The sequence below is a fragment of the Triticum dicoccoides genome, chromosome 4A (assembly GCF_002162155.2).
Source record: "Triticum dicoccoides isolate Atlit2015 ecotype Zavitan chromosome 4A, WEW_v2.0, whole genome shotgun sequence".
Lineage (NCBI taxonomy): Eukaryota > Viridiplantae > Streptophyta > Magnoliopsida > Poales > Poaceae > Triticum > Triticum dicoccoides.
Window position 1 is genome coordinate 96,153,641 of NC_041386.1, and position 11,822 is coordinate 96,165,462.

Consider the following 11,822-nt stretch of genomic DNA (forward strand, 5'->3'; position numbering starts at 1 on the left):
GTGGGGAAAGGAGGGCCTCTCAATCCACGCCTTTGGTGCCTCCCTCTCCCTCTCCAACACCTCCTCCTCCTCCATAGAGCTTAGCGAAGCCCTGCCGGAGTACTGCAGCTCCATCACCACCACGCCGTCGTGCTGCTGCCGGAGCCATCTTCCTCAACCTCTCCTTCCCCCTTGTTGGATCAAGAAGGAGGAGACGTTACGCTGACCGTACGTGTGTTGAACGCGGAGGTGCCGTCCGTTCGACGCTAGGATCTCCGGTGATTTGGATCACGTTGAGTACGCCTTCCTCATCCCCGTTCTTTGAACGCTTCCGCGCGTGATCTACAAACATATGTAGATGCAATCCAATCACTCGTTGCTAGATGAACTCATAGATGGATCTTGGTGAAACCGTAGGAATTTTTTTTTGTTTTCTGCAATGTTCCCCAACAGTGGCATCATGAGCTAGGTCTATGCGTAGTTCTCTTGCACGAGTAGAACACAATTTGTTGTGGGCGTAGATGTTGTCAACTTTCTTGCCGCTACTAGTCTTATCTTGCTTCAACGGTATTGTGGGATGAAGCGGCCCGGACCAACCTTACACGTACGCTTACGTGAGACCGGTTCCACCGACTAACATGCACAAGTTGCATAAGGTGGCTGGCGGGTGTCTGTCTCTCCCACTTTAGTTGGAGCGAATTCGATGAAAATGGTCCTTATGAAGGGTAAATAGAAGTTGACAAATCACGTTGTGGCTTTCACGTAGGTAAGAAAACGTTCTTGCTAGAACCCTTTTTTAAGCCACGTAAAACTTGCAACAACAATTAGAGGACGTCTAACTTGTTTTTGCAGCAAGTGCTTTGTGATATGATATGGCCAAAGTTGTGATGAATGATGAATGATATATATGTGATGTATGAGATGTTCATGCTATTGTAATAGGAATCACGACTTGCATGTCGATGAGTATGACAACCGGCAGGAGCCATAGGAGTTGTCTTTATTTTTTGTATGACCTGCGTGTCATTGAGAAACGCCATGTAAATTACTTTACTTTATTGCTAAACGCGTTAGCCATAGTAGTAGAAGTAATAGTTGGCGAGCAACTTCATGGAGACACGATGATGGAGATCATGATGATGGAGATCATGGTGTCATGCCGGTGACAAGATGATCATGGAGCCCCAAGATGGAGATCAAAGGAGCTATGTGATATTGGCCATATCATGTCACTATTATTATTTGATTGCATGTGATGTTTATCATGTTTTTGCATCTTGTTTGCTTAGAACGACGGTAGTAAATAAGATGATCCCTCATAATAATTTCAAGAAAGTGTTCCCCCTAACTGTGCACCGTTGCAACAGTTCGTTGTTTCGAAGCACCACGTGATGATCGGGTGTTAGATTCCAACGTTCACATACAATGGGTGTAAGATAGATTTACACATGCAAACACTTAGGTTGACTTGACGAGCCTAGCATGTACAGACATGGCCTCGGAACACAGAAGACCGAAAGGTCGAGCATGAGTCGTATAGAAGATACGATCAACATGAAGATGTTCACCGATGTTCACTAGTCCGTCTCACATGATGATCGGACACGGCCTAGTTAACTCGGATCATGTTATACTTAGATTACAGGAGGGATGTTTATCTAAGTGGTAGTTCATTGAATAATTTGATTAGATGAACTTGATTATCATGAACTTAGTCTAAAAATTTTACAATATGTCTTGTAGATCAAATGGCCAACGTAGTCGTCAACTTCAACGCGTTCCTAGAGAAAACCAAGCTGAAAGACGATGGCAGCAACTACACGGACTGGGTCCGGAACCTGAGGATCATCCTCATAGCTGCCAAGAAAGATTATGTCCTACAAGCACCGCTGGATGACGCACCTGTTCTCCCTGCAGAACAAGACGTTATGAACGCTTGGCAGGCACGTACCGATGACTACTCCCTCGTTCAGTGCGGCATGCTTTACAGCTTAGAGCTGGGGCTCCAAAAGCGTTTTGAGAGACACGGAGCATATGAGATGTTCGAAGAGCTGAAAATGGTTTTCCAAGCTCATGCCTGGGTCGAGAGATATCAAGTCTCCGACAAGTTCTTCAGCTGTAAGATGGAGGAAAACAGTTCTGTCAGTGAGCACATACTCACTATGTCTGGGTTGCACAACCGCTTGACTCAGCTGGGAGTTAATCTCCCGGATGACGCGGTCATTGACAGAATCCTTCAGTCGCTTCCACCGAGCTACAAGAGCTTTGTGATGAACTTCAATATGCAGGGGATGGAAAAGACCATTCCTGAAGTATTTGCAATGCTGAAATCAGCAGAGGTAGAAGTCAAAAAGGAACATCAAGTGTTGATGGTGAATAAAACCACTAAGTTCAAGAAGGGCAAGGGTAAGAAAGCCTTCAAGAAGGACGGCAAGGGAGTTGCCGCGCCCGGCAAGCAAGCTGCCGGGAAGAAGCCAAAGAATGGACCCAAGCCCGAGACTGAGTGCTTTTATTGCAAGGAAAGTGGTCACTGGAAGCGGAACTGCCCCAAATACTTAGCGGACAAGAAGGCCGGCAAAACAAAAGGTATATGTGATATACATGTAATTGATGTGTACCTTACCAGTACTCGTAGTAGCTCCTGGGTATTTGATACCGGTGCAGTTGCTCACATTTGTAACTCAAAGCAGGAGCTGCCGAATAAGCGGAGACTGGCAAAGGACGAGGTGACGATGCGCATCGGGAATGGTTCCAAGGTCAATGTGATCGCCGTCGGCACGCTACCTCTACATTTACCTTAGGGATTAGTTTTAAACCTTCATAATTGTTATTTGGTGCCATCTTTGAGCATGAACATTGTATCAGGATCTCGTTTAATTCGAGATGGCTACTCATTTAAATCCGAGAATAATGGTTGTTCTATTTATATGAGAGATGTGTTTTATGGTCATGCTCCAATGGTGAATGGTTTATTCTTAATGAATCTCGAGCGTAATGCTACACATGTTCATAGTGTGAGTACCAAAAGATGTAAGATTGATAATGATAGTCCCACATACTTGTGGCACTTCCGCCTTGGTCACATAGCTGTCAAACGCATGAAGAAGCTCCATGCTGATGGACTTTTAGAGTCTCTTGATTACGAATCATTTGACACGTGTGAACCATGCCTCATGGGTAAAATGACCAAGACTCCGTTCTCAGGAACAATGGAGCGAGCAACTAACTTATTGGAAATCATACATACTGATGTGTGCGGTCCAATGAGTGTTGAGGCTCGCGGTGGCTATCGTTATGTTCTCACCCTCACTGATGACTTGAGTAGATATGGGTATGTCTACTTAATGAAACACAAGTCTGAGACCTTTGAAAAGTTCAAGGAATTTCAGAGTGAGGTTGAGAATCAACGTGACAGGAAAATCAAGTTCCTGCGATCAGATCGTGGAGGAGAATACTTGAGTCACGAGTTTGGCACACACTTAAGAAAATGTGGAATAGTTTCACAACTCACGCCGCCTGGAACACCTCAGCGTAATGGTGTGTCCGAATGTCGTAATCGCACTCTATTAGATATGGTGCGACCTATGATGTCTCTTACCGATTTACCGCTATCTTTTTGGGGCTATGCTTTAGAGACTGCCGCATTCACTTTAAATAGGGCTCCGTAGAAATCCGTTGAGACGACACCGTATGAATTATGGTTTGGGAAGAAACCTAAGTTGTCGTTTCTAAAAGTTTGGGGATGCGATGCTTATGTCAAGAAACTTCAACCTGAAAAGCTCGAACCCAAATCGGAAAAATGCGTCTTCATGGGATACCCTAAAGAAACTATTGGGTATACCTTCTACCTCAGATCCGAAGGCAAGATCTTTGTTGCCAAGAATGGGTCCTTTCTAGAGAAAGAGTTTCTCTCGAAAGAAGTAAGTGGGAGGAAAGTAGACCTTGATGAAGTATTACCTCTTGAACTGGAAAATGGAGTAACTCAAGAAAATGTTTCTGAGGTGCCTGCACCGACAAGAGAGGAAGTTAATGATGATGATCAAGATACTTCTGATCAAGCTCCTACTGAAATTCGAAGGTCCACAAGGACACGTTCTGCACCAGAGTGGTACGGCAACCCTGTCTTGGAAATCATGTTGTTAGACAACGGTGAACCTTTGAACTATGAAGAAGCGATGGTGGGCCCGGATTCCGACAAATGGCTAGTAGCCATGAAATCCGAGATAGGATCCATGTATGAAAACGAAGTATGGACTTTGACTGACTTGCCCGTTGAGCGGCGAGCCATAGAAAATAAATGGATCTTTAAGAAGAAGACAGACGCGGATGGTAATGTGACCCTCTATAAAGCTCGGCTTGTCGCTAAGGGTTATCGACAAGTTCAAGGGGTTGACTACGATGAGACTTTCTCACCGGTAGCGAAGCTAAAGTCCGTCCGAATCATGTTAGCAATTGCCGCATTCTATGATTATGAAATATGGCAAATGGACGTCAAAACGGCATTCCTTAATGGTTTCCTTAAGGAAGAATTGTATATGATGCAGCCGGAAGGTTTTGTCGATCCTAAGAATGCTGACAAGGTGTGCAAGCTCCAAAGCTCGATTTATGGGCTGGTGCAAGCATCTCGGAGTTGGAACATTTGCTTTGATGAGATGATCAAAGCGTTTGGGTTTACGCAGACTTATGGAGAAGCCTGCGTTTACAAGAAAGTGAGTGGGAGCTCTGTAGCATTTCTCATATTATATGTAGATGCCATACTTTTGATGGGAAATGATATAGAACTCTTGGATAGCATTAAGGCCTACTTGAATAAAAGTTTTTCAATGAAGGACCTTGGAGAAGCTGCTTATATATTAGGCATCAAGATCTACAGAGATAGATTAAGACGCCTCATAGGTCTTTCACAAAGTACATACCTTGATAAGATATTGAAGAAGTTCAATATGGATCAGTCTAAGAAGGGGTTCTTGCCTGTGTTGCAAGGTGTGAAATTGAGCTCAGCTCAATGTCCGACCACGGCAGAAGATATAGAAGAGATGAGTGTCATCCCCTATGCCTCAGCCATAGGTTCTATTATGTATGCCATGCTGTGTACCAGACCTGATGTAAACCTTGCCGTAAGTTTGGTAGGTAGGTACCAAAGTAATCCCGGCAAGGAACACTGGACAGCGGTCAAGAATGTCCTGAAGTACCTGAAAAGGACTAAGGAAATGTTTCTCGTTTATGGAGGTGACGAAGAGCTCGTCGTAAAAGGTTACGTCAATGCTAGCTTTGACACAGATCTGGATGACTCCAAGTCACAAACCGGATACGTGTATATTTTGAATGGTGGGGCAGTAAGCTGGTGCAGTTGCAAGCAGAGCGTCGTGGCGGGATCTACATGTGAAGCGGAGTACATGGCAGCCTCGGAGGCAGCGCATGAAGCAATTTGGGTGAAGGAGTTCATCACCGACCTAGGAGTCATACCCAATGCGTCGGGGCCAATCAAACTCTTCCGTGACAACACTGGAGCTATTGCACTTGCCAAGGAGCCCAGGTTTCACAAGAAGACCAGGCACATCAAGCGTCGCTTCAACTCCATTCGTGAAAATGTTCAAGATGGAGACATAGATATTTGTAAAGTACATACGGACCTGAATGTAGCAGATCCGTTGACTAAACCTCTCCCTAGAGCAAAACATGATCAACACCAGAATTCCATGGGTGTTCGATTCATCACAATGTAACTAGATTATTGACTCTAGTGCAAGTGGGAGACTGTTGGAAATATGCCCTAGAGGCAATAATAAAATCATTATTATTATATTTCCTTGTTCATGATAATTGTCTTTGTTCATGCCATAATTGTGTTATCCGGAAATCGTAATACATGTGTGAATTATAGACACCAACATGTCCCTAGTAAGCCTCTAGTTGACTAGCTCGTTGATCAACAGATGGTCATGGTTTCTTGACTATGGACATTGGATGTCATTGATAACGAGATCACATCATTAGGAGAATGATGTGATGGACAAGACCCAATCCTAAACATAGCATAAGATCGTATAGTTCATTTGCTAGAGTTTTCCAATGTCAAGTATCTTTTCCTTAGACCATGAGATCGTGTAACTCCCGGATACCGTAGGAGTGCTTTGGGTGTACCAAACGTCACAACGTAACTGGGTGACTATAAAGGTATACTACGGGTATCTCCGAAAGTGTCTGTTGGGTTGACACGGATCAAGACTGGGATTTGTCACTCCGTATGACGGAGAGGTATCACTGGGCCCACTCGGTAATGCATCATCATAATGAGCTCAAAGTGACCAAGTGTCTGGTCACGAGATCATGCATTACGGTACGAGTAAAGTGACTTGCCGGTAACGAGATTGAACGAGGTATTGGGATACCGACGATCGAATCTCGGGCAAGTAACATATCGATTGACGAAGGGAATTGTATACGGGGTTGCTTGAATCCTTGACATCGTGGTTCATCCGATGAGATCATCGAGGAGCATGTGGGAGCCAACATGGGTATCCAGATCCCGCTGTTGGTTATTGACCGGAGAGCGATCTCGGTCATGTCTACGTGTCTCCCGAACCCGTAGGGTCTACACACTTAAGGTTCGGTGACGCTAGGGTTGTAGGGATATGTATATGCAGTAACCTGAATGTTGTTCGGAGTCCCGGATGAGATCCCGGACGTCACGAGGAGTTCCAGAATGGTCCGGAGGTAAAGAATTATATATAGGAAGTGCTATTTCGGGCATCGGGACAAGTTTCGGGGTCACCGGTATTGTACCGGGACCACCGGAAGGGTCCCGGGGGTCCACCGGGTGGGGCCACCTGCCCCGGGGGGCCACATGGGCTGTAGGGGGTGCGCCTTGGCCTATATGGGCCAAGGGCACCAGCCCCAAGAGGCCCATGCACCTAGGGTTTCAAGAAGGGAAGAGTCCCAAAGGGGGAAGGCACCTCCTAGGTGCCTTGGGGAGGAGGGATTCCTCCCTTGGCCGCACCCTCCTAGGAGATTGGATCTCCTTGGGCCGGCGCCCCCCCCCTTGGACTCCCTATATATAGTGGGGAAAGGAGGGCCTCTCAATCCACGCCTTTGGTGCCTCCCTCTCCCTCTCCAACACCTCCTCCTCCTCCTCCATAGAGCTTAGCGAAGCCCTGCCGGAGTACTGCAGCTCCATCACCACCACGCCGTCGTGCTGCTGCCGGACCCATCTTCCTCAACCTCTCCTTCCCCCTTGCTGGATCAAGAAGGAGGAGACGTTACGCTGACCGTACGTGTGTTGAACGCGGAGGTGACGTCCGTTCGGTGCTAGGATCTCTGGTGATTTGGATCACGTCGAGTACGCCTTCCTCATCCCCGTTCTTTGAACGCTTCCGCGCGTGATCTACAAAGGTATGTAGATGCAATCCAATCACTCGTTGCTACATGAACTCATAGATGGATCTTGGTGAAACCGTAGGAATTTTTTTTTTTTTCTGCAACGTTCCCCAACACTATCACACATAAGCCTCCTTATATCTTCCTCAAAACAGCCACCATACCTACCTATTATGGCATTTCCATAGCCATTCCGAGATATATTGCCATGCAACTTTCCACCGTTCCATTTATTATGACACGCATCATTATTGTCATATTGCTTTACATGATCATGTAGTTGACATCGTATTTGTGGCAAAGCCACCGTTCATAATTTTTTCATACATGTCACTCTTGATTCATCGCAATCCCGGTACACCGCCTAAGGCATTCACATAGAGTCATATTTTGTTCTAAGTATCGAGTTGTAATTCTTGAGTTGTAAGAAAATAAAAGTGTGATGAACATCATTAGAGCATTGTCCCATGTGAGGAAAGGATGATGGAGACTATGATTCCCCGACAAGTCGGGATGAGACTCTGGACGAAAAAAAATAAAAGAAAAAAAGAAAGAAAAGAGGCCAAAAAAGAAAAAAAAAGGCCCAAATAAATAATAATAATAATAATAATAATAAATGAAAGAAAAAGAGAGAAGGGACAATGTTACTATCCTTTTTCCACACTTGTGCTTCAAAGTAGCACCATGATCTTCATGATAGAGAGTCTATTATTTTGTCACTTTCATATACTAGTGGGAATTTTTCATTATAGAACTTGGCTTGTATATTCCAATGATGGGCTTCCTCAAATGCCCTAGGTCTTCGTGATCAAGCGAGTTGGATGCACACCTACTTAGTTTCTTTGATGAGCTTTCATATATTTATAGCTCTAGTGCATCCGTTGCATGGCAACCCCCTACTCCTTGCATTGACATCAATCGGTGGGCATATCCATAGCCCATTGATTAGCCGCGTCAATGTGAGACTTTCTCCCTTTTTGTCTTCTCACACAACCTCAATCATCATATTCTATTCCACCCATAGTGCTATGTCCATGGCTCGCGCTCATATATTGCGTAAAAGTTGAAAGAGTTTGAAAAGGCTAAGTATGAAACAATTGCTTGGCTTGTCATCGGAGTTGTGCATGATGAGAGCATTTTGTGTGACGAAAATGAAGCATGGCCAAACTATATGACTTTGTAGGATAAGTTTTCTTTGGCCATGGTATTTTGATAAGACATAATTGCTTGATTAGCATACTTGGAGTATTACTATTTTTATGTCAACAATAAACTTTTATCTTGAATCTTTCGGATCTGAACATTCATGCCACAATAGAGAAAAATACATTGAAGAATATTCTAGAAAGCATTCCACATAAAAAATTCTGTTTTTATCATTTACCTGCTCGAGGACGAGCAGGAATTAAGCTTGGGGATGATGATACGTCTCCAACGTATCTATAATTTTTGATCGTTCCATGCTATTATATTATCTGTTTTGGATGTTAATGGGCTTTATTTTACACTTTTATATTATTTTTGGGACTAACCTATTAACCGGAGGCCCAACCCAAATTGCTGTCTTTTTGCCTATTTCAGTGTTCCGTAGAAAAGGAATATCAAATGGAGTCCAAACGGAATGAAACCTTCGGGAACGTGATTTTTGGAACAAATGTGATCTAGAGGACTTGGAGTGGACGTCAAGCAATCAATGAGGCGGCCACGAGGCAGGGGGCGTGCCTACCCCCCTGGGCACGCCCTCCCCCCTCGTGGGGCCCTCATTGTTCCACCGACCTACTTCTTCCTCCTATATATGTTCACATACCCCGCAAACATCCAGGAGCACCACGAAACCCTATTTCCACCACCGCAACCTTCTGTACCCAAGAGATCCCATCTTGGGGCCTTTTCCGGAGCTCCGCCGGAGGGGGCATCGATCACGGAGGGCCTCTACATCAACTCCATGGCCCCTCCGATGATGTGTGAGTAGTTTACCTCAGACCTTCGGGTCCATAGCTAGTAGCTAGATGGCTTCTTCTCTCTCTTTGGATCTCAATACAAAGTTCTCCTTGATTCTCTTGGAGATCTATTCGATGTAATTTTCTTTTGCGGTGTGTTTGTCGAGATCCGATGAATTGTGGGTTTATGATCAAGTTTATCTATGAACAATATTTGAATCTTCTCTGAATTATTTCATGTATGATTGGTTTATCTTTACAAGTCTCTTCGAATTATCAGTTTGGTTTGGCCTACTAGATTGATCTTTCTTGCAATGGGAGAAGTGCTTAGCTTTGGGTTCAATCTTGCGGTGCTCGATCCTAGTGACAGAAAGGGAAACGACACGTATTGTATTGTTTCCATCGAGGATAAAAATATGGGGTTTGTTTCATATTGCATGAGTTTATCCCTCTACATCATGTCATCTTGCTTAAGGCGTTACTCTGTTCTTATGAACTTAATACTCTACATGCATGCTGGATAGCGGTGGATGTGTGGAGTAATAGTAGTAGATGGAGGCAGGAGTCAGTCTACTTGTCATGGACGTGATGCCTATATACATGATCATGCCTAGATATTCTCATAATTATTCGCTTTTCTATCAATTCCTCGACAGTAATTTGTTCACCCACCGTAATACTTATGCTATCTTGAGAGAAGCCACTAGTGAAACCTATGGCCCCCGGGTCTATTTTCCATCATACAAGTTTCCAATCTATTTTATTTTGCAATCTTTACTTTCAATCTATATCATAAAAATACCAAAAATACTTATCTTATTATTATCATCTCTATCAGATCTAACTCTTGCAAGTGGCCGTGAAGGGATTGACAACCCCTTTATCGCGTTGGTTGCGAGGTTCTTATTTGTTTGTGTAGGTACGAGGTGACTCGTGCGTGGTCTCCTACTGGATTGATACCTTGGTTCTCAAAAAACTGAGGGAAATACTTACGCTGCTCTACTGCATCACCCTTTCCTCTTCAAGGGAAAACCAACGCAGTGCTCAAGAGGTAGCACTCGCTAGTTGATTATGCCACTGATATGAGTAAACATGAGACCTAAATGTTCTTGTGAATATGGTTAGTTCATAATATTTGCTGAAAACTTGAATGCTGGCTTTACATATTTGCAATAACAAGAGCAAACAGAGTTTGTAAAAGTTTTTCTTTATCACTTTCAGTTTATCAACTGAATTGCTTGAGGACAAGCAAAGGTTTAAGCTTGGGGGAGTTGATACGTCTCCGTCGTATCTACTTTTCCAAACACTTTTGCCCTTGTTTTGGACTCTAACTTGCATGATTTGAATGGAACTAACCCAGACTGATGATGTTTGCAGCAGAATTGCCATGGTGTTGTTTTTGTGTAGAAATAAGAGTTCTCGGAATGACATGAAAATGAACGGAGATTATTTTTTGAATATATAAAAAATACTAGAAGAAGAATCCATGTCAGGGGGCCCACACCTTGTCCACGAGGGTGGGGGAACGGCTACCCCCTGGGCGCCCCCCCCTGCCTCGTGGGCCCCTGACGCTCCACCGACCTCAACTCCAACTCCATATATTTGTGTTCGGGGAGAAAAAATGGGGAGAAGGATTCATCGCATTTTAAGATACGGAGCCGTCGCCAAGCCATAAACTCTCTCGGGAGGGCTGATCTGGAGTCCGTTCGGGGCCCCGGAGAGGGGAATCCATCGCCATCGTCATCATCAACCTTCCTCTGTCACCAATTTCATGATGCTCGCCGCGGTGTGTGAATAATTCCATCGTAGGCTTGCTGGACGATGATGGGTTGGATGAGATTTATCATGTAATCGAGTTAGTTTTGTTAGGGTTTGATCCCTAGTATCCACTATGTTCTGAGATTGATGTTGCTATGACTTTGCTATGCTTAATGCTTGTCACTAGGGCCCGAGTGCCATGATTTCAGATCTGAACCTATTATGTTTTCATGAATATATGTGAGTTCTTGATCCTATCTTGCAAGTCTATAGTCACCTATTATGTGTTATGATCCGTTAACCCCGAAGTGACAATAATCGGGATACTTACCGGTGATGACCGTAGTTTGAGGAGTTCATGTATTCACTATGTGTTAATGCTTTGGTCCGGTACTCTATTAAAAGGAGACCTTAATATCCCTTAGTTTCCAATAGGACCCCGCTGCCACGGGAGGGTAGGACAAAAGATGTCATGCAAGTTCTTTTCCATAAGCATGTATGACTATATTCGGAATACATGCCTACATTACATTAATGAACTGGAGCTAGCTCTGTGTCAACCTATGTTATAATTGTTGCATGATCGATCGCATCTGACATAATTCTCCATCACCGATCCATTGCCTACGAGCTTTTCATATATTTTTCTTCGCTTATTTACTTTTCCGTTGCTACTGTTACAATCACTATAAAACCAAAATTGCTACCGTTACTTTTGCCACTGTTACCACTACTATCGTATTACTTTGCTACTAAATACCTTGCTGC